Consider the following 24148-nt stretch of genomic DNA (forward strand, 5'->3'; position numbering starts at 1 on the left):
GATGGATGCTTATTTCACACGCCTGGCCCCACGCCACCACCAGAAGAGGGGTCGGCAAAAGACACGGAAGGTACCTCCATGGAAAGTGATTTGTGATTTCTGCCTTTGCAGAAATCATCTTTAGTGACTTTTATTTAATATTACTGAAGTTGATTTTTATGGGATACTAACTAAAGTGCTTCTTCCTCTAATCACTTTCTCTTAAATCAGTCTGTAAGTCTTTTCTAGCTAGAATTTTACCACACTGCTCAGTCTTCCAGTCCATGGTTTATAAAAATATGAATTCTTTCTTTCTTTTTGACATATAGTTGATTTACAATATTATGTTAGTTGCAGGTGTACAGGATAGTGATTCAGTATTTTTGGCAGATTATATCCCATTATAGTTATTAAAAAATAATGGGTATAAGCCCCTATTATATACCATATACATTTGTTTATTTTATGCATAGTGGTTTGTATCTGTCACTCCCATACTCCTATCTTGCCCCTTCTCCCTTCCCTCTCCCCTTTGGTAACCACAAGTTTGTTTTCTGTATCTGTGAGTCTGCTTCTGTTTCACATATACATTCATTTGTATTAATTTTTAGATTCCCCATAGAAGTGACATCATACAGTAACTGTCTTTCTGTCTGACTTATTTCACTAAGTATAATATTCTCCAAGTCCAGCCACATTACTGCAAATGGCAATATTTTATTCTTTCTTACAGCTGAGTAATGTTCCATTGTGTGTATATGTGTGGGGTGTGTGTGGGGTGTGTGTGTGTGTGTGTGTGCATATAACATCTTTGTTTTGAGAGGCATGTTTTGTTTTTCTAAATGGAAAAGAATGCTAAAAATTTCTCTGTTTATGATTGGCATTGGTAGAGGATCATTAGCATACCCCTGTTTAAATAAGGGCTAAATGCAAGAACTGAAACCTGGACTCAGAAAACGCAAAGCTGATTGTTGCTGCTTCCCTGCCTTTAGTTTTGACCTCTCTGTTTCCCAGTCAGTTCCCTCTCCTGCAGCCAGAGGGGCATTTCTACCTTCATCCCTACTGTGTTCATTTTCTACTACTGCTATAACAAATACCACAGATCTAGTAGCTTAAGGGAACACACATTTATTTTCTCACAGTTTTGTAGGTCAGAAATCTGGCAGGAGTCTCAATGAGTGTTGAGACTCAAGGTGTTGGCAGGGCTGTGTTCCTTTCTGGAAGCTCCAGGGGAGAATCCTTTTCCTTGCCCTTTCCAGCTCCTAGTGCATATTCTTTGGCTCATAATCCCTTCTTGCATCTTCAAAGCCAGCAGTGTTGCTTCTCTCTGGCTCTGCTTCCATGTTCCAATCTCCCTCTGTTCAGAGCTGGGAAAAGATCTACGGGATTGAATTGGACCCAGCCAGTTAATCCAGGATGGTCTTCCACCTCAGTGTCTCTAACTTAATCACATCTGCAAAGTTACCTTTGCCATGTAAGGTGATATATTCACAGGTTCCTGGGATTAGGATATGATACCTTTGGGGAGCTCTTGTGCTACCTACCACATCCACCAATCTGCCCCAAGCCCATCCTCTCTCTCCTGAACAACAGCAACTCTTTCCTGAATGGTAGGTCTTTGTACACCCTTGTTCTGCACCTTCTCCTTTTGTTATTTCTCTTCCCACTCACTCTGATATAAAACCATACTGGCCTCCTTGTTCCCTGAACACACCAAGCACAATTCTGTCCCAGGTCCTTTGCACTTGCTTTTATCTCTTTCACACAAAGATATATTCGTGACTGCCTCCCTCAGGGCTCTGTTTAAATGTCACTTCTTCAGAAGGGGTCTTTTCCTGAACAACTTACATAAGTGAGCATCCTTTCCCCCCACTTTCATGAGTCTGTTCCTTTGTCTCGTGTCCTAACTTACAGACTCATGACAGAAGATATAGTTATTTGTTTTTCTTTCTTTCCCTCCAGTCTTTATTTCATTATTTTATTTTATTTTTTTATTTTATTTTTTGGCCACAAAATATGGAAGTTTCTGGCCAGGAATTAAATCTGGGCCACAGCAGCACCCTGAGCCACTGCAGTGACAATGCTGGATATTTAACCTGCTGAGCCACATGGGAACTCTTCACTTTCATTTTGAAAGATAGTTACAGTGATTACAGAATTCTAGGTTGACAGTTTTTTTTTATATATATATTTTAAAGTTATAACTGTACTGTCTTTTGGATTGCATTCTTTTTTTTTACATTTAAAAAATTAAAGTATAGTTGATTTACAGTGTTGTGCCAATTTCTGCTGTACAGCAAAGTGACCTATATATATATATATATTCCTTTTCATATATATATATTCCTTTTCATATATATATATATTCCTTTTTATATATATATTCCTTTTCATATATATATATATATCTTCCATCATGGTCTATCCCAAGAGATTGGATATAGTTCCCTGTGCTATATAGTATATTATAGGACCTTATTGCTTATCCATTTTTTATTTTTTAAAGTTTTATTGAAGTATAGTTGATTTACAAGTTTGTGATAATTTCTGCTGTACAATAAAGCAATTCAGTTATGCATATACACACTTCAATTCTCTTTCAGATTCTTTTCCCACATGAGTTATAATGGAATATTGGGTAGAGTTCTCTGTGCTATACAGCAGGTCCTGATTGGCCAATCATTTCATATAGTTCAGTGTGCTTACGTCAATCCCAATTCCCCAGTCCCTCCCTCCCCTACCAACCTGTCCCCTTTAGTAACCATAAATGTATTTTCTAAGTCTGTGAGTCTGTGATAAGCTCATTTGTACCCCCCCCCTCCTTTTTTTTTTATTTTTAGGGCTGCACCTACAGCATATGGAAGTTGCTGGGCTAGCGGTTGATTTGGAGCTGCAGCTGCTGGCCTACACCACAGCAAGGGCAACACCACTGCTTACGGCAATAGTGGATAATTTACGCACTGAGTGAGGCTAGGGATTGAACACAATCCTCACAGACACAATGTCAGTTTCTTAACCTGCTGAGCCACAATGTGAATTCCTGTATCTTTTTTTTATATTCCACATATAAGTCATACCATATAATGTTTATCTTTAACTATCTAATTTCACTTAGTATAATTTATAGTTCTATCCGTGTTGCTTAAAATGGCATTATTTCAATCCTTTTTTATGGCTGAGTTATATTCCATTGTATATATGTACCACATCTTCTTTATCCACTCCTCTATTGATGGGACATTTAGGTTGCTTTAATGTCTTAGCTATTGTAAATGGTTCTGCAATGAACATTGAGTCTGCATGTGTGTTTTCAAATTATGGTTTTCTCCAGATATATGCCCAGTAGTAGGATTGCTAGATCATATGGTAGTTCTATTTTTAATTTTTTAAGGAACTTCCATACTGTTTTCCATAGTGGTTGCACCAATTTACATTCCCACCAACAGTGTAAGAGGGTTACCTTTTCTCCACACCCTCTCCAGCATTTCTAGTTTGTAGGCTTTTTGATGATGGCCCTTCTGGCTGATGTAGGCAGTATCTCATAGTAGTTTTGACTTATATTTCTCTAATAATTAAGGATGTTGAGCATCTTTTCATGTGTTTTCTGGCCATCTCTATGCCTTCTTTGGAGAAATATCTATTTAGATCTTCTGCCCATTTTTAAAATTTTTTTAAATTTTTTAATTTTTTTGGTCTTTTTAGGGCCATACCCACAGCATATGGAGGTTCCCAGGATAGAGGTTGAATCAAGCTGTAGCCACTGGCCTATGCCAGAGCAACAGCAATGCTGGATCTGAGCCACATCTGTGACCTACACCGCAGCTCATGGCAACACCAGATCCTTAATCCACTGAGGGAGGCCAGGGATTGAACCTGCGTCCTCATGGATGCTAGTCAGATTCATTTCCACCGAGCCATGATGGGAACTCTCTTTGTTTTTTGATGTTGAGCTCCAGGAGGTGTTTGTTTATTTTGGAGATTAATCCCTTATCTGTTGCTTCTTTGCAAAAATTTTCTCCCATTCTATGGGTTGTCTTTTCGTTTTATGTTTTCCTTTGCTCTGCAAAAGTTTTTACACTTAGTTAGGTCCCCTTTGTTTCTTTTTGTTTTTATTTTCATTACTCTGGGAACTGAATCTGAGAAGATATTGCTGCAGTTTATGTCAGAGTATTCAGCCTATGTTTTCCTCTAAGAGTTTTATATTATCTGGTCTTAAATTTAGGTCTTTTTTTTTTTTTTTTTTTGTCTTTTTGCTATTTCTTGGGCCGCTCCCGCGGCATATGGAGGTTCCCAGGCTAGGGGTCGAATCGGAGCTGTAGCCACAGGCCTACACCAGAGCCACAGCAACGCAGGATCCGAGCCGCGTCTGCAACCTACACCACAGCTCACGGCAACGCCGGATCGTTAACCCACTGAGCAAGGGCAGGGACCGAACCTGCAACCTCATGGTTCCTAGTCGGATTCGTTAACCACTGCGCCACGACGGGAACTCCAAATTTAGGTCTTTACTCCATTTTGAGATTGTGTATGGTGTTGGAGAATGTTCTAATTTCATTCTTTTACATGTAGCTGTCCAGTTTTCCCAGCACCACTTATTGAAGAATTTGTCTTTTCTCCATTGTATATTCTTGCCTCCTTTATCATAGATTAGTTCACCATAGGTGCTTGGGTTTATTTCTGGGCTGTCTATCCTGTTCCATTGATCTATATTTCTGTTTTTGTGCCAGTACTGTACCATTTCGATGACAGAAGCTTCATTCTAAATGTGATAGTTTGCATTGACTAACCCCCAAATCCCGTGGATTGCATCGTTTCTGATGAGAAGTCTGTTATTCTTAGTTTTCTTCCTTTTTTTGGGAGGGCTGCATCCATAGCATATGGAAGTTCTGGCCAGGGATCAAATCTGAGCCACAGTTGTGACTTATGCTACAGCTGCAGCAATGTTGAATCCTTAACCCACTGCACCAGTCTGGGGATTGAACTTGCACCTCAGCAGTGACCTGAGCCTCTATAGTGGATCCTTAACCCACTGCGTCACAGAAGGATCTCTTACTTTTCTTCCTCTATATGTAATTCTGTGTTTCCATGATTTTTCTCTTTGGAACTGGTTTTCAGGTATTTAATTATCACTTGCCTTGTTGTGGCTTTCTTTACGTTTCTTTTGCTTGAGGTCACTCAGTTTCTTGGATCTGTGGGTTTGTAGTTTCATCAACTTCAGCCCTTATTTCTTCTAATACTTTTGCTGCCTCTCCTTCTTCTGAAACCCCAATTATACATATGTTAGTTTGCTTGATACTGCCCCCCACCCCAGCTCACTGGTTCTCTTTTTATTCCTTCTCCCTATGGTATCTTATCCCCTACACTTCATGTTGTATAGTTTTATTGATCTATCTTATATCCCTTGCTGTTGCCTTCTCTAATCTACTGTTAATCCTGCCCAGGGCTATTTTTCATCTCAGAATTTGTTGTTTTTCATTTCTATAAATTTGATTTATATCTTTTCATACTTTCCACATCATTCTGATAACACTTAAACTTTACTTCTATAGAAAAATCCTCGATTTTTACTAATGTTTGTGTTATTTCTGGGTCTGTTTCTATTGATTGATATTTCTTCACAATATGAGTCATATTCTTCTGTTTCTTTGCATACCTAGTAATTTTTGGTTTGATGTAGATTTTGTTAATTTTGTATTGTTAGTTGCTGGATTTTTTAATTCCTTTAAATAATTTGTGGCTTTTTTCTAAGACGCAGCTATTTGTTGACAGGTTAGTTAAGGGAAACCTAGAGCAGCCTTTAGTCTAGAGTTAATTTGGGCCTACTCCTGAGGCCATATTCCCTGAAGACTCTATTTAATGCTCTCTGTGTTAAGAGTTCTTTCTATTCCAGCTAGGGAAAATAGCAACTCTTCCTCACCTGTATTTTCTCCAAAGATTGTTTCACTTGCTTCTTTTCTGTCTTTCGCCTTTATCATTTTCCCACATGTTTGTGCTGGTCAGTAGTTAGCCAGAGTCTCCAGGGTCCCTCTCTGCTGATGTCCAGAGCTTTATCAGTGAAGCTCCCCTCCCTCCAGTACTCTGTCTCCAGAATATTATCCACCTTGAGCTCTCTGAATCTCAAACTCTAACTCCTCAACTCAGGGAGATTGCTGTGCTCTATTTGGGTCCCTGATCCCTGTACTGTGGTCAGTAAGTGCTCCCCAGATATTAAGCTGGGTCACTTTTAGGGTTTATCTTGTTTGTTGCCCTTCTCTCAGACATTACTATTTTATAATACCAATTGTCTTGTTTCTAAAAACTATTGATTCTCATATTTTATCTGATTTTTCATTGTTAAGCTATTTAATTTTTAATCAGCAAGCCCTAGATCCTTTGCTATGAGCAGAATTTGATCAATTATCCATTAAAAAAATCTGAAAATGAAATTTTTGTTTGATTTTTATTTCTTTGATTATGAGGCTGAATTTTCCCCAAACATGTATTGTTTACATTTTTTTCCCCTGAGTAGACACTATCCATTTTCAATTTTCTATTGCTTTTCCTCTGTGCCAGAGGCTCCACATTGAAAAGTTTAGTTGCTACTGTACTTTGGATAGATTATGTGACAATTGGTCATGCCCAAATCCCATGTGCTCCCCCTCTCTCTTTCTCCCTCTCTCTCTAGCAAATGGGGATCTCCTTTCAGAGGAAGGACTTTTATGACTTGAAGTCTTCTTAGAGAGGTTTTTGTTTTAGCTGAAATACTTAATGCTAGAATAAAAATATACCAGTTATTGATTTTTCTTCCCATCATTTTATCTCTTAAGACCAAATGCCCAAGAACAATGTATAATCACTAAACCTGATTTCTTTTGATTAATTTTAGTTCTGAAAGTATATTGGCAACTAAGGCTAAAGGAAAGGGAGATGAAAATATATCATTTAAGGCATCCAACATATTAAAGAGTGATTAATGAATGCTCTTCTATTGAAGTCTTTTGGGAGGAACTGATGGATGAACTGAAGACAACCTGGGACTTTACGAACTGTAGTTTCATGATTCCAGCACTGGCCCAAATCTTATCTGAGGGATATTAGTAGATTTATTGATGTAGAACAAGTTATGGGATTACTATCATTCAAAACTTCTCTTCATTATGCTATATATGAACATTATCATCATTACAATGACTTTTTAATTTACTATCACACTAGAATCAGTCACTAACATTTTTTGTTACACAATAGTTTGATCACCTAATAGATTTTGATCATATCTATAACAGACAATTTAACTATCTCTTCCATAAGTCCAGAAATTATATTTCCCCTTTTTAATGCCTCTACAAAATGAACTTGTCTTCTAAGATAACAACTTGGATAATGCAATCTTTCTAGCTTCTATGTTGACTTTATATTAATGTCAAGATTGTGCAACTGGCATTTTCTTCATGTATATCATAGAGTATGGTTCCCTGGTGATGCTTTATTTCCATTGACACTTTACTTTTTTTTTTTTTTTGGAAGGGGAGAGCAAGGTGTCAGGGCATAAACACTTTTCTTAGCCATTCAGTTAAGAGAGTTAGATCCGGTAGCAAGGTAGATAGAGATCAATGGATTGTGTCAGCTCCTTTTACTGATAAAGTTAGTTGGAGCATGTAACCTCTGTGCCTTTAATCCTGAATAGACACTTTCTATCCACTTTCCCTTCAGTCTCTGACACAGCAGGAAAAATTCATATCCTTCCCAGATGGCAGCCTCTTGTATTTGATAGGAAGATAATTAGAAAGAGAGGAGACAGGAAAAGACTGAGAGAAGCATGCTAGTTCTCATGCTAGTTTTCACCCCAGAGCTACTAATTACCATCAGTTACTTAACCTCCATAGCCTGTGAAACAGGGCAATACTGCCTGTTCATCTTACCTGATCGATACGACAATTCAGTAAGATGACACATATGAATATATTTTATAAAAAAGTAAGTTATTCCTAAATGTTGTTGCTCAATGACCAAAAAAACAAAACAAAACAAAACAAAACACCAATTGGCTTGGAGAATAGAATAGCAATGTAAATATCAGAAACCTTTTATATGCCTTTTCACCTCAAGTTATTGTGCTGGGGGCTTGACACGCATTCTCTCCACATTCTCATAGCCCATATTCTTTTTAAATGCTTTTTCTGTTTTCTATAACAGTGCACCATAAAAACTATAACGGCAAGTCATTCTTATCCTCAGTTTACAACTTAAGAGAACTGCTTCTTTTATTCTCAAATAACTGTTAGGTTTTCATTTTAACTCCTTGCAGAACTTTGTAAGCATTTGTTGCTTTTGTATCTTGGAAAAGGAAATCTTAGCAACCCCAGACCTTCTCCACAAGAGAAAAGCGGGGAAGAATCCTGCTTTATGTCTTCTCATCACTAAGGCTTCCACCGAAGACAAAAGTGCTTGTAAGGGGTGTAAAAAGTGTGCTCTGGAAGTGAGGTGACTTCTTAGTTGTGTCCTGTATGTCAGCAGATGCTCAGTGAAAACAAAGAAATATCCTCCTTCCCATCTAGCTCATTTGGGGTTTCTTTTGCCCTCTCTCCCTGTCCTCCACCTGGTTCACATGGGCTCTGGTCCTGGCTCTAGCCCACTGAAGGCAGAAAGAGGCACAGAGCCTTGGCCATACCCAGCCTCTGTCTGTTCTCACTGCACATCTTCTCTGCTCCCCCTTCCAGCCTCCCTCCCTGCTCTCTCCCCAGACTTGGACCCCAGTTACACTGCCCAGAAGGGCAGTATGACCTCTTCCTTCTTCTCTGTTGTGCTTGGGGGAATTAAATACAGTAGATGCACTTGGTTCTGGCTTTGCCTCATTAAGAGGTCTCTATGGATTAATTCCTGAGAGATCGAATCTCGTTACTTTACTGTGGCAAAGTGAAATTAGTGCAAAGTAACAAGGAGCCAGATTAATGTGACCCCAGGAAATAATCCATAAAAAACTTATGAGGCCTTTAGCAGGCTGTAAATTGGATTTCAGACAGGGTTGGGGAGGAGGAAGAATCATGTTAAAAACAATCAGTTTGTAATGAATAGAGCTAATATTTTAGCTCTTCCAAATAGAAGAAAACACCAGAGTAAATAACTCTGAGAACCCAATGGCAATATTTTCTAAGATGTGTAAATAATTGAAATTGTGATTATAATCCTAACTGAATTTTTCTTGCTTTATGGCTGCTGGGAAGTGTATTGTTCATTACACATCACAGAACTCTAAATCAAAAGCACAAAGGAGAGGGGAAGGCAAAATAAAGAAATGAAAAAGAAAAATATCTTGTCTGGGTGATCAGTTGTTTGACTTAGTCTATAGGCAGGAGAATATGTAGTCTTCAGCCTTTTGCAATAAAGCAGTCAGGCCGTTGTAAAGATCTATCCCTTCACAGGTTTGAACAGTTACAGCAGAGCCTGAAAAGCAAATAAACAACTCATTAGGTCCATATAGTGTTTTTCTGGGATAAAGAAACTGACTTTGAAAGGAGGGGAATGGTTTGGAGACTGATAGTGTACAAATTTCTTTTATCTTCTTCTCTTTTTAGCAGTAATAGGAATGGAGAAGTGACAGGCACTCAGTCATCATCTCCAGAAATCCTGTGTCCTGAAGTTGTTAAGAAAGGATGCTGTGGATATTTTACAGAATGAGTAAAAATAATCCTAAAATTCACCTGTAACTATGAAAGACCCCAAACTGCCAGAGTAATTTTTAGCAAGAAGAACAAAGCTGGAGACACCACACTTCCTGACTTCAAGCTATATTACAAAACTATAGTAATCAAAATAGTATGGTACTGCAATAAAAATGGCCACACAGACCAATGGAACAGAATAGAGAGTCCACAAATAAAACTATGCATATACTGTCAACTAATCTTTAACAAAGCTATACAAGAATACACAATAAGAAAAGAACAGTATCTTTAATAAATGATGTTGAAAAAACTGGATATCCCTATGCAACAGAATGAAATTGGATACTTAAACCTTGGACAAAAATCAACTCAAAGTGGATTAGAGACTTGAACTTAAGACATGAAACTGTAAAACTTTTGGAAAAAGCTGCTTGGCATTGGCCCTGGTAATATTTTTTTTCAGATATGACACCAAAAGCACAGTCATCAAAAGCAAAAATAATCAAATAGGATTACATTAAACTAAAATGTATTTTCCTTTGTTTGTCCAACAAAGGAAACAATAAAATGAAAAGGCAACCTATGGAATGGAAAAAATGTTTATAAACCATACAAGGGGTTAATGTCTAAAATATATAAGACATACAACTCAATAGCAAAACCCAATAAACCTGATTAAAATGCAAGTGAAAGACCTGAATAAACATTTCTCCAAAGAGGTCATACAAATGTATGAAAAGGTGCTCAACAATACTAATAATCAGGAAAATTAAAATCAAGACCACAATGAGCTATCACCACATACCTGTTAGGATGGCTGTTGTTTAAAAAAAATGATAACAAGCATTGACAAGGGTATGGAGGAGAGGGAATATTTGTGCACTACTGGTGGGAATGTAGATTGGTATAGCTGTTATGGGAAGTGGTATGGAGGATATTCAAAAAATTAAAAAATGACGTATCACATGATCCAGTAATCCTACTTCTGAACATGTATCCAAAGGAACTGAAATCAGTATCTCAAAGAGATAACTACACCCCTGTGTTCATTGCAGCGTTGTTCACAATAGCCAAGATATGGAAACAACCTAAATGTCCACTGCCAGATGAACAGATAAAGAAAATGTGGTATATACTTGCAATGCAATATTGTCCAGCTTTTGAAGAAAGGAAATCTTGCCATTTGTGATAATAAATTTGTGGACCTGAGTAGCATTGCTATGTGAAGTAAACCAGAGACAGAAAAACATACTGTAGGATCTCACTTATTTGCAGAGTCTAAAACAGTAAAACTCATAAAAATGGTTGCCAGGGTCTAGAGGGAGGGGGAAAAGGGACGTGGTGGTTAAAGGATATAGTTTCGGTTCTGTAAGAGGAAGAAGTTCTGAAACTTCTAATATATAGCATGAGCCTATAGTAAACAATACTATATTGTATACTTAAAATTTGTTAAGAGAGAAGGCCTTATGCTGTGTTCTTACCACAGAGAGGAGGAGGTAGCAGGAAGGAGCTTTGGGTGGTGATGCATGTGTTTATAACCTTGTTGATGGTGATGGTTTCATGGGTATACACTGATTCCCCAAACTCATCGAGTTGTATACATTAAATTCATACAGCTTTTTATATGTCAATCATAACTAAATAGTTTATGCCATGTAAACCTTGTTATGTCATGTGTCCTGATATTTCTGAGTCTATATAAATTATTATAGTCTGTATTTCCTCGAGTAGAGCCTGTTCTTATGGCTTCCTGCCTTTGGAACCAGTTCACACAATGAACTGGCTCAGGGTTAGATCATCTCAAGCATCCTTGTGGAGATGAAAGAAATGTGGCAAGAAGAAAGCTGGGTGGTTAGTTTGGCTACTAGGAAACCAGGCCCATTTCAGAGAAGATAGAGATGACTTTGGATCAGGGAAGAACTGTAAAAAGTTTGAGCTTTACAGGGCACCTGGGCACAAAGGTCAAAGATTGAGGGTTTGCTTTGCAGGCCCCCTTGGTCCTGTGTGAATGCCAGAGAGGAGGCACCTGTTAATCCATTAAGAGTCTAGGCATGGGATGAGAGGCAGATTTCTAGTGTCTAAAGGGAATGAAATGTTCAAGCCCATCTGCTCAGACTTACCTGCCGGTGCAGTCTTTTCAGGTTAAATAAATTTATACCTTCCCTAGACTATTAGTTTAATGCAATTTAAAAATAATCCTGATTTTTGATGGAATTAAAAAAATGTCTCAGAAAGTATCTGGAACAATAAACAGGTAAGAATACTAAGGCAATTTTGAAAAACGAGAGTAATGATTGGTAGTTATTTTGAAAATTAACAAAACATGTTATAAAACTATAATAAGTAAAGCAATGTGGTAATTGGACAGGTAGACAGAAAAAAGATAAGGGAATGTTCAAACTCAAATTATAGAATAATTGAAAACTTAATATTTGGTAAAACAGATAACCCTAATTATAGGAAAGGGAATTCTTTAATTAACATAACATTGGAGGGGAATTGCTTAGTCATGTAGAAAAAAAAGTTGATTGAGATTCTCAGCCCTAATATGTAGCAAAGTTCCCTGAAAGAATATGAGTCTGTGTATAGATATATGTTATGGATTGACTTGTGTCCTCCCAAGAGACATAGCTTTGTTTCAGCAGCATTAGGAAACTAACACTATATATTTAAATATATGTATGTATATAATTACAATATTTTTAATGGTTGATTTGCACATTGAAGTGCTAAAACTGCTAGTATAATTTGATGAAGAAACTTGAGTGGTATCTTGCCTTAACAGGTTTTAAAACAATTTCTAAGGCAGTAATGATGAAAGCAAAAAGACTAATAGATCATTAGAATAGAATGGGAATTCAATGTATAAAAAACATGAGAAGAGAGTAAGGATGCGGGCAAGCAATTTGGTTCTTTCCATGTGAACCTGTTCAGGTTTCTTCTATTGCTGTCTGGGGGCAAAATTCTGGACATTGGCAACAAATTTTTTTTTTTTTTTATCTTTTGTCTTTTTCAGGGCCAAACCCATGGCATATGGAGGTTCCCAGGCTAGAGGTCTAATCAGAGCTGTTGCTGCTGGCCTACACCAGAGCCACAGCAATGCCAGATCCATGCTGCATCTGTGACCAACACCACAGCTCACAGCAACGCCGGATCCTTAACCCACTGAGCGAGGCCAGGGATCAAACCCGCAACTTCATGGTTCCTGGTCGGATTCATTTCCACTGCACCATGAAGGGAACTCCTGGTGACAATTTTATTTTGTGAGGTATTTTGGGAAAAAAAAAATTGAACTTGATTACTATCAAGGTTAAAGTGGTTGTAGAATTAGACCCAAACATAACAACCTAAAAACTCAAATGTAAGACATACAAAAATACTGGGTTTTTGATAGTTTCAGATGATACAAATGTGAAAAATTGTTGAAGGAAATGTGAGCATGGACACAGCCACATATACAACCTAGATCTTTCTAGGTGTGGAAAGGCTACAAGAATCTTAATCTCTTTCCACATTGTTTCGGAGGTTCAAGGCAAGCTCTACCTCACAAAATATAATTCATGGCCATGTTGAATCTGTAAACTAGAAATACAGCATTTACAGTTCTATGACTTTAGCTTTGAGAAATTCTTTTTGTTCATTGCCCTGGGACTTCCTCTTCCTCCCTCCAACTCCAGTTCCTACATCCCGCCACCTATAATGTCTCTGGGGCACTCAGATAATGTAGACAAATAAAAGATAAGTTTGTCTTACAGAATCTGAAGAAGCCCTGACTTCAAAACTCAAACTTGTATCATGAGAATCAGCTAGATCACTTAGCATCTCAAGGTAAGTTCAAAGAAGCAAACTTTGAGAAGTTATGTAAAGTAAGAAATTTCATTGCTCCTACATCACCATAGCAACCATATCCTATAACAAGTAGCTGCTGCTAGCACAAATAAACTTGCAAACTTACCTTTACTTAAAAAATGTGGTTTCGATGACCTTACATAAGTGATTTCATGGCTCACGATACTCATGGGCTAATTAACACTTGATAACAGTCATTTGGATGAAGGTCAGCAAGGTTTTATACCAGAGATATTGCTCAATCCTTTCCATGCCTTAATATGAATAAATAAAGTCCACTCAGCCAATGTGGAGATGGCATAGAATTTCAGTTCTATTTCTCTTATGCCCTAATTAAAAAAAAAATGAAAATGGAGGTACTACAGCATCTGAGATAATGGAAGAACCACTAACTGAAGGGGAGAAGTGTGTCTGGCTGGTGGTCTTGGGACTCAGCGTGGTCTCGGGACAGTGCCTGCACATGCAGATGATCAATAACTATTTGTTGAATAAGGAAGGAAGGAATTGGGAGTATTTTAAATAATGAACTAGAAACAATTGTGAAGAATAATAGATGTCTTAGCATTGAGATGTCACTATATTAAGCATTAAGGTATTCATTATTACTGCATTCTTTTTATTTTTTATTACAGAATAATTGACTTACAATGTGCCAATTTCTGCTGCACAGCAAAGTGACCCATTCATACACATGTATAATTCTTTTTCTCATATGTCTTCCATCACGCTCTGTCCCAAGAAATTTGATATAGTTCCCTGTATTATACAATCGAGTCTGATTGCTTATCCATTCTAAATGGAATAGTTTGAATAGAGTTTCAAATCAAGTCCTCACTCTGCCCTACACAGCATATTTTGACAAATACCTGACCTCTCTGTGTTACCCTTCTCTCTATAGTTAAAGTCACAGGAATCCCTGGCTCCTGAATTTGTGAAGAGTGAGATGATCACATGGGGTGCCTTCAACGATACCATTGCATTCTTTTAAAAATTTTTTTAAAAATTTTATGGCCACACTTGAGGCATATGGAAGTTTCTGGGTCAGGGATCGAATTTGAGCTGCAGCTGCAACTTACGCCACAGCTGTGGCAAACGTAGGACCCTTTAACACACCGTGCAGGGCTGGGGATTGAACCTGCCCCTACAGAGTGATTCTAGCTGCTGCAGATTCTTAACCCACTGTGCCACAGTGGGAACTCCAAAGATGGCATTCTATTTTTCACTAGGAGCCATGCTTTCTCTTACCAAGTTATTGGTAGTTGAGAGAAGGGTCAGTTTAAAATCCTTTGCTTGAGTTCACTATATTGGATAGATTGATGAGTTCTAAAAAGACTGTGAACTCTGTGGTTTAGCTTCAAATAATTTTCTCCTTTTTGGTTTAGAAGTACCTGGACAATATTGTAGATTTCTGTCCTTTTTGCATCTGATGCCTCAATGGCTGATTCCAGTTAAGCTTAGCAAATACATTTTGGAATCAAGTGAAGGAAGTTGTTAAGATTATATTTCAACTCATTTCTAAACAGAGGGTGGGGAAATGCAATTGCGGGAATAATAAAAGTCATGAAAAAAGTCCTTACACAGGGCTTTCCCAAGGCACTTGGGACACTTTGAAGATAGTAATTAATGCCTGTTAAAGTCCTATGGGGTAGGAAGGGGGCAAGGATTATTAACTTGTTTTACAGGGGAAATGAAGCAAGAGAGCTTTAATAAACTCCCTCGTATCAAGCAGTAATTATGTAAAAGAATAGTGTCAAGTGCCAAACTCCTTTTTCTCAAGCCCTTTCTCACCAAAGCACAAGTAAGAATTGCAGTCTCCAGTGAATTTCAGCTAGTCTCAGACTTATCTCTCTTACCATCACTCCTTGTTCCTCAGGTCAGGTGTTCTAAGCCCTCTTTCCACTTGCAAACCCCAGCTCTCTCCTTCTCTTCCATGTCTACAGATGAAATTACTTCCTATTTCAGAGATCCTTAAAGCCATGTATAGTGAACTCTCCACCTCCCTTCTCTCTGACTCAAAATGTCTTTTTTATTTTCACCAATTTTCTGCTCATTCCTCTTCCCTGTCTCACAGTCTTATCACCTTTCAAAGTCAAATGGATTCCATGCATTACAGCCTTTAGGGGAGTTTCTGCCATTCACTGCCCACCCCCTGCATCTCTTGCCTCATACCTTAAACTCTCCTTTCCTGAAAATACATTTCCTTGCCCCTACTTTCCTCTCATGTGACTTCCCCATCTTTCTCTCTTCCTGTGATTGCTAAATCTCAAAAAAGAGCAGCCTGTTCTTAGGGGGCTCTTTGCATTGACCATTGATCTGCTCTTGTTTTCCTGAGAGGCAGCAGCAGTAGCTTTGGGACCAGACTGCCCGGGTTCAATCCCAATGAAAGACTGGCTTTATCACCACTCTGCTACTGGCTGGGAAAAAGTGATCATTTCTTTAATACTGCTTTTTCAAACACCAATTTATACCATTCTGCAGTTTACAGGAGCTCGACTTGGAGGAATACCTCATTTGCTTCTATTTTCAAATTTGAGCTCCAGTCTGATAAAAAGACATCTTTCCTATAACATCGAGCTTGTATATTGCTAAGGAGTATGACTTACACTTATTCAATTGAGATTTTAATTTTATTTGGCAATGAGGAAAGGAAGAGTAACAACCACCACCACAGTGAAAAATATATCTAGGCATAGTGGCTGACTACCAATCACACATCTTCAGCCTTTCCTATTAAAAATCTCTGTACACACACAGTGGGGTGATCCCTTTGGTCTGTGGGGAAGTGATTTTCATTGGACTTTAAGGTAAGAATAAGGCAACCTTATTTTACCAGTTACCTGAAGGTCCTACACATGGTTTAAAATCACTGATTTGATTGATAAATAATGTATTTATTGTCTAAATACATTAGAGAGATCGTGGTGGAATAAGGAGTGTGTTCTGAGTGAGCAGAGAGAGAAGAAAGAGCAGAGGGCTAAGAAGAGTTCCTGGTAGTATTTCTTTGGGTAAGAAAGTGCCATTATGCTGAAAATGAAAACTGATGATGTAACTAGAGACTGTCCATCTAATGATATCAAAAAACCAAAGAGGTCTTCAACTGCTGTCTGTAGCTGGTGGCCGCTGGATGGACCTCCACTGCATTTGTTCAACAAACATTTAGGGAATACTTTCTAAACTAGACCCTTGGAAGGCAGGAGTGAACAACACAGCCCTTGTGCTGAAGGAGAGCATAACTTAGAGCATGAGACAGATAAACAAACAGTTCATGGTGATAAATGCAGTGATTCAGGTTTCCGTGAAGGAGTGATGAAAGAGCCAAGAAGCAGGGCAAACGTCTGAGGGCGGGGCTCCTTTTGGGAGGGGTTAGCCTAGCGTGGAGGAGTGGAGCAGAGCGACATTTGGGGAGAGATGGAGCAAGGAAACTTGGAAAGCCAAGAGTCAGAAGAGGGGAGGGTACAAGATAGGGATCAACACTGAAATCACACCAGTGGCAATAAAAATGGGGGTAAAAAATACAAATAAATAATTAAGCTTTGCAAATAAAAGGCTCTGGCTGGGAATGGGAAATGTAAACCATGACTTAAAAACCTCTGGGAAGAGGATAGTAAACCAGATTGTGTGTGGGTCTGAGTGACCTTGACCAAGCCTAGTCTCAGAGCCCCAAGCCCTTTAAATGGTCTCTCAGGTTCCAGATCACCATCTTGATCTCAACTATACCACGTTCTTGTATTTCATGGGAAAACCACTTTGTACGTGTTTATTTTCATCTCTGTTCCTTATGCCCCACTGCAGCGCAATGAAGACTAGATGTACCTAGTGAAGTGTGACTTAGGTTTGGTCTCTGGATATATAGAGGTGGAATGCTCCAGGCTGTGTTTGCTTTCTAGATAGAAGTCTGCAGTGGCTTTATTTCCACTGGGCTCCTTGTATTTTCTCCTGCAGAAGTTATGATGCGTGGAAATGATACCTGATGCTTTCCGGATCTCAAGGGGCTCACCTTTGTAAAAGAATTTTCACAATGAAACTGCCAGTTTTATAAAGAAATAGGCAGTGTTTATAAAGAAACAAAGAACTACTTTTTTTTTTTTAAACCAGTTTTACAGGATGTGGAGCAACTTCTCATACAATTCTTAGCAAATATTTTTAAACATGGCATTGAAAATGAAAAAAAAATCTGCTTCTGAGAGGGTTATTTCTTTTTTTTTTCTTCTGTTGTCTATGTGCTGTATTGAAAGAAAGACTTCAGAGCAGAAGTGAGAGAGGAAGTCACATTTCCTCAGCCCTCATGTTCCACTTGTTTGCACAGAGAGTACATCACGTGTGTGATATAATGCATCCAATGAGGCAGCAAGTATTATTATTCCCATTTTCTAGAGGAGGAACCCAAGGACAAAAACGTCCAAATAATTTGTAGAAGAGCAAGAGAATCTGTAAGACATCTGGGATTGTAAGTCTTGCCTACCTGACTCTGAAGCCTTGACTTTCCCCACTATGCTAAGTTATAGCATTTGGGGGCCTCCTTATGTTTACAGGGACTAGCCTTCCTCCTCTGTCAATAAAAACGTTATACTTTTCATTTAAGTAAATGAATGAAATTCATTTATCCATAGAATAGTTCACATGGACCTTAGGCGTATAGTTTAATAGGTTTTTCAGACTGACACATCTGTGAGTTAGCTCCCAGGTCAAGGCACAAAGGATCTCCAGCATCCCCAGAAGTTCCAGCCCAGTTGTGAACCCTCACATTCAGAGTAATCACTAGCTTGACTTCTACCATAGATCAATTTGCCTCTCTCTACATTGTACATGTAGACTCACAGAGTCTTCTGATTCTGGCTTCTTTTGCTTGATATGATGTTGCGAGGTTCACTCATACTATTTTGCAAGTCGCTGCTGATTGTTCTCATTGCTGTGTAGTATTTCATTCTGCAGTGATACCACAGTTACCTATTCTTATGTTGCCAGGAAACTTTCCTGACTGGTATTTGTAGTACACAGAATATTGTTTCCCCCAAAATGCCTTACTTCTTAATCCCTAAGAATAAGTCACCTTATTTGGCAAAAGGGACTTTGCAGAGGTGACTAAGTTAAAGATCTTGATGGGGGAAAGTTTCCTGATTTATCCAGGTAGGCTTAATGTAATGTAACAAAAGTAGGTGAGTCGAAATCACAGAGGAGATGCAACGATGGAAGCAAATGTTGAAGTGGGATGCATTTGGAAGGTGCCATCTAAGGATGGCAGTTGGCCTGTAGAGACTAGAAAAGGCAAGGAAGCAGACTCACTCTTAGCTCCTCCAGAGGGAATTTAACTATGCTGACACCTTGATTTTATCCCATAAGACCCAACTAGATCTCTGACCTACAGAACTCTAAGATAGTACATTGCTGGTGTTCTAACTCATCAGGTTTGTCATAATTTACTACAGCAGCAATAGGAAATGAGTACAGCGCCATTATGGGTAAAACCACCATGAGCATTCTAGTACATGTGTCTTGGTGACCATACACACGCATTATTGTTGAGTATATGTCCCAGGGAAGGAAACTGCTGAGACATAGGTTGAGTATGTTGTAGCTTTAGTCAATAATGTCAAATAAGCTTCCAAAGTAGTTACACCAACATATACTCCCTATTAGAAGTGAGCAAAGTTCTGGTTACATGACATCTTTGCCAATACTTGGAGTTCACTTTTGTCATTTTAGAGATATGCAGAGTGTGCAGTAGTATCTCTTTGTGGTTTTAATTTGCATTTCCCTGATAACTGATGAGGTTGAATACTCTTTTATGAATTTCTTCCATTTGAATTTTTGGTGAAGCATTTATTCAAGTCTCCACATTTAGACCACTTGGGACTTTCCACCAGAGAGGAAAGTCTGCCACCTGTAGCTAAATTTGACTGTTAGTGAGGAGTTAGAAAAAGCTCAGTGGTTTATGGAGTTCAGGCTTCACAGGTAACACCATTATAAATGTCGTCCTTTAGTTTACTTCCAAGGATGTACTATTCTTTGTGTTTCTTTTCAAGAAGGAAAATTTAAAACATTTCAAATATGTAATAATATACACATTGCCATTCATAGGTGCATGCTTTTAAATTAATTTTAAATTAACAACATTGCCTTTTTTTGGGAATACAGTTCTATGATTTTTTAACACATAAAACACATAAAAATGCATAGGTTCACATAAACATTGCCACAATTATGATAGGAAGGAGATCCATTACCCCAGATAACTTGCTTGACTGTCCTTTAAAATGACATCCTCCTGTAACCTAGCAACCACTTATTTGTTATCCCTCTCTACAGTTTTTGCCTTTTTGAAATTATGACAATATGCAATTTTATAGTATGGTAATCTTTTAAAAACTGTTTTCTTTCATGTAGCATAATGTCTTTGCAATTCATCCAAGTGATTGCATGCTTCTTTTTTATTGATCCTTTTATTATCCTTTTATCCTTTTATTGATCCCTTTATTTTTCTATTCCATTGTATGGATGTACCAAGAATTTGTTTATCTATTTACCTATTGATGGGATTTTCATTCTTTCTAGTTTTTGCTGGTTGTACTGTTCTCAACTTTTGTGTACACGTTGTTGCATGAATATAGTTTCCATTTCTCTAGGATAAATACCAGGATGAATATAGTAACTTTATAAGAAACTGTCAAACTGCACAATCCACACTCTCACCAGTAATACATGAGTGTTCTAGTTGTTCTGTATGCTAATTAGCACTTGGTATTGTCAGTATTTTTTTCAGCCATTGTAATAGGTGAGCACTGGTATTTCCTCATTGTTTTACTCTGAATTTTCCTAACAGCTAATGATGTTGAACATATTTTTGGGTGATTATTTGCCACTTTCATATCTTTGTTGGTGAAATGTCTGTTCATTTTGCTTATTTAAAAAAAAATTGGCTGCTTTCTTGCTAAGTTTTGAGAAATCTTTATGTATTCAGGATACAAGTCCTTTGTCAGATCTAGGACATATAAATATTTTTGTCCAGTCTGTTGCTTGTCTTTTAAACCTCTTAAAAGTGCCCTTCATCAATTAAATATTTTAATTTTTATGAAAATTTATCATTAAAAAATGGATAGTGCTTTTGGCATCATCCTTTAGAGCTCTTTGTCTATCTCAAGCTATAAAAAGTTTTCTCCTGGAAGTTTTATAGATTTACATTTTATTTAACCTATGATCCATTTTGAGTTAATTTTTGGATAATGCGTGAAGTTTAGGTTTTGTTTATTTTTTACTCATAGATGCTCAACTGTTCCAAGATCATTTGTTGAAAAGACTGTTTTTTTTTCCCATTGAAATGTTTTTGCACCTTTGCTGAAACAGGCCATGTTTTTGTTGATCTATTTCTGAATTTTTCACTTTTCCCCATTGATATATATATATATATTAATTCTTTCATCAATATCATAATCTCATGATTATTATGGCTTTAGAGTAAATCTTTTTTTTTTTTTTTTTGTCTTTTGTTGTTGTTGTTGTTGCTATTTCTTGGGCCGCTCCCGCGGCATATGGAGGTTCCCAGGCTAGGGGTTGAATCGGAGCTGTAGCCACCGGCCTACGCCAGAGCCACAGCAACGTGGGATCCGAGCCGCGTCTGCAACCTACACCACAGCTCACGGCAACGCTGGATCGTTAACCCACTGAGCAAGGGCAGGGACCGAACCCGCAACCTCATGGCTCCTAGTCGGATTCGTTAACCACTGCGCCACGACGGGAACTCCGCTTTAGAGTAAATCTTAAAGTTGTGTAACATATTCTTCTTTTTTAGTATTCTTCTTCAAAATCATTTTAGCTATTATAATTCTTTTGCCTCACTATATAAATTTTAAAGTCAGCTTGTCTACATGTAAAAAATTGACTTGAGTTAAATTGATAATTCAATCTGAGGAGATTAACATCTTTACGATGTTGAATCTTCCAATCAATGAACATGCTATTTATTTTGGTCTTCTCAATCACTCTATTCAATTTTCCAACATTTCTTTAATTTCTTTTTTTCCTTTTCTTATTTTTTAGATATTGGAGAGGTACTTGATTTGTATGTGCAGAAAGTTTTCAGTTTGGAATTATGCAAAACTCAAAGTTCACTCTAATTATTTTTTTAATTTTTAGTTTGATTCAGTTATAATCTGAGGACTCACCATGTGATTCCAATTCTTTTAAATTTGTTAAGATTTGTTTTATGACCTAAAGTACTTTCTATCTTGGTGAATGTTTCATGAGAACTCCAAAAAAAAATGTCTACTTTTGAAGATATTTTTGGATAGATTATCAGATGCTATTGAGTACAGTTCTGTACACAACTAGATCCAGTTGGTGGATGTGGTAGTTCAGTTCTATATCCTTGTTATTCTACCTACTAGTTCTATCTACAGAAAGAAGAGTGTTGAAATCACCAGGTATAATTGTGGATTTGCCTGTTTCTCCCTTTAGTTCTGTCAGTTTTTGCTTCATGTATTTTGAATCTCTATTGTTAGATGCATACACATTTAAATTTGTTATGTCTTCTTGCTGAATTAACACAAATATCATTATGTGAGGTCTCTTTCGTTGCATGGTTTAACTTAATTTTTCCATTTGTACGTGGAATCTGTGAAAAATAGTCTAGGGCATCATGGATTCTCAAATGTAGACTAAGTCCTGATTATATAAGCTAATTTGTAAAGGCCTTGATTTTTTAATGTCAGTTCAACCAATAGTATCTGCTTGATTATGTCTTATATACAGAAAATTTAGAAGAGCTTGTCATTGAGAACCTTAGTACAGTGAATCTTGGTCACAGATATTTGCTGGGTCAAAAGGATTTTTATCGAAAACTATTGAGTAGGAATTGTCTGTTTTTGAAAGATTTAGTTTCAGCTTATGATTCTGAGTGAATGAAGACTGCTCCCAGGATCCTATCTAAGGGTTTTCCGCTTTAATTTTCCTTCATGTCTGCCTCTGAGAAGACAGACATAGTTTCCAGAAAAGAGAAAATATCTGTGAAGTGAGGGAAACCAAACAAATTTTTTTTTTTTTTTATTTCTCCAGCAGCCTTAAGTTTTAGCCACTCATTTCTATTGCACTTTTGATAGACTAATGATCTGATGGTATGCAGCAAATACAACAGGCTCCAGCCTGTTCCACTTAACTCATGGCTCAGCAATGGAAATGACACAGTGCTAGTTGTTTCTGAAACAACCTTTCCTTGTTCCCAGTCTGCATCTGGAGCAGGAAATGACCATCCTGGAGAGGAACATGGAGATGCAGCAAGAGGTTAAAAGGAGGGAAAAAAGGAGAAAAGTCTCTGAAAACATTTCTCATGCTTCTTCTATCAGGTTAATGATGCTTCAACTGAAATAATAGATGATCACCAAATTGAATACCACTCTGAAACCCATTCTTAAACTACCATGGATTAACTGTTTAAATTGTGAGCTCTAGTTTATAGCATCAGCATAGCCCTTGAATGAATTATGGACTTGTACTCACTCCAGAACAATCTATTACCCTCCACATAACAGAAAATGCCATTTATTGCGATTTGTGCAAACTATAAATCAATGCATTATTACTTAGAGGCATGTAAACTGTGGCTATACTGCATACTCCTGCATTTGGTAATGGTGTGTGTGTGTGTGTGTGTGTGTGTGTGTGTGTGTGTTTGTGTGTGTTGGGGCTTGGAGGAGGAATAGATATGGAATTTTTTAGTCTCCAATTAAGTACTGGCAAAAATTCTCAGGAGAATTAATAGTGGCTGCTGTCTCCTTTTATTTCAGGATGGTCTCTCTGTTCAAGTGTTCCTCCAAGTCTCAGATAGGTACTGACCGGTCTCAAATAATCAGCCTCTGTGGAGGAACTGGTTGTGTACACACTAGAAGGAAGTGGAATAGTTTTGTCAAGGTTCTAACGCTGGCTGTATATTACAACCCTCTGCAAGGTGGACAGATTTTAGAAAACAATGATGCTTATGCCAAATCCCAAACCTTACAGTCAAAATTTGGGTAACACCCAGACATTGTAAAAAGCCATCAGGATAATTTTGATGTGCAGCCAGGGTTAAGAAACCTCTGCCCTACAGAATAGGAAGAGAAAGAAAACAGAATGTGTAGAGGGACAGTAGCCATAGGCTGTGATTTTCTCTAATCAAGGTGGAAATGCATCTTGGGGATTTCACATACAAACAAATCTGCAGGATCCTTCAAGGAGTATTTCTATACACACCCTGAGGAGTGAAAAAAGATAAAATTAAGTATGCCTGACAAGAAGTGAGTAATAAACCCTTATGTTCTCCCTTAAAAATGCAAGCAACGGATGGAGACCTAACATGTGCGAATAAGCACACACTGGCCTTGCAGAAAACTTTTTCCCCTTGCTGGGTCCTTCACACAGTGCCTCCTCACTCTTTTTATATCATGATATACTGAAAAAATGATTTTTGATCTGCACGCTGAACTAAACAACTGAGGCTGCAGCCCAGAAGCTCCAAGAGCTAAGAAGTCAATATCTGGTGGGAAACAGGTATGGCATTTGTCCATGGAAGACTGGAGAGTTTGCAAGACTTTCTAGGGACTTCTATAATTCTTCTTCATCTCTTTCTTTTTCTTTTTGTTTTTCCTTTTGTGGTTTGATGATTTTCTTTTGTATTATGCTTATGTGATCTTCTTTTTGTTTTTTAT

At 37.8% G+C, this 24148-nt stretch overlaps 1 long non-coding RNA gene across 2 annotated transcripts in view; it reads left to right on the forward strand.

Annotated features, from left to right (window-relative positions):
• LOC106509989 (uncharacterized) overlaps positions 1–11341 on the forward strand; it is a 195107-nt gene extending 183766 nt beyond the window's left edge. For both annotated transcript variants that reach the window (XR_002343142.2, XR_014843475.1), the window contains exon 12: positions 9534–11341. This is a non-coding gene — a long non-coding RNA (uncharacterized LOC106509989). The remainder of the gene's footprint in view (positions 1–9533) is intronic.
• The last annotated feature ends 12807 nt before the right edge of the window (positions 11342–24148 follow it).

The sequence above is a fragment of the Sus scrofa genome, chromosome 4 (genome assembly GCF_054392235.1).
Source record: "Sus scrofa isolate SSC_HxYL_T2T_F1_AM1 chromosome 4, Sscrofa_HxYL_maternal_Yorkshire_Landrace_v2.0, whole genome shotgun sequence".
NCBI lineage: Eukaryota > Metazoa > Chordata > Mammalia > Artiodactyla > Suidae > Sus > Sus scrofa.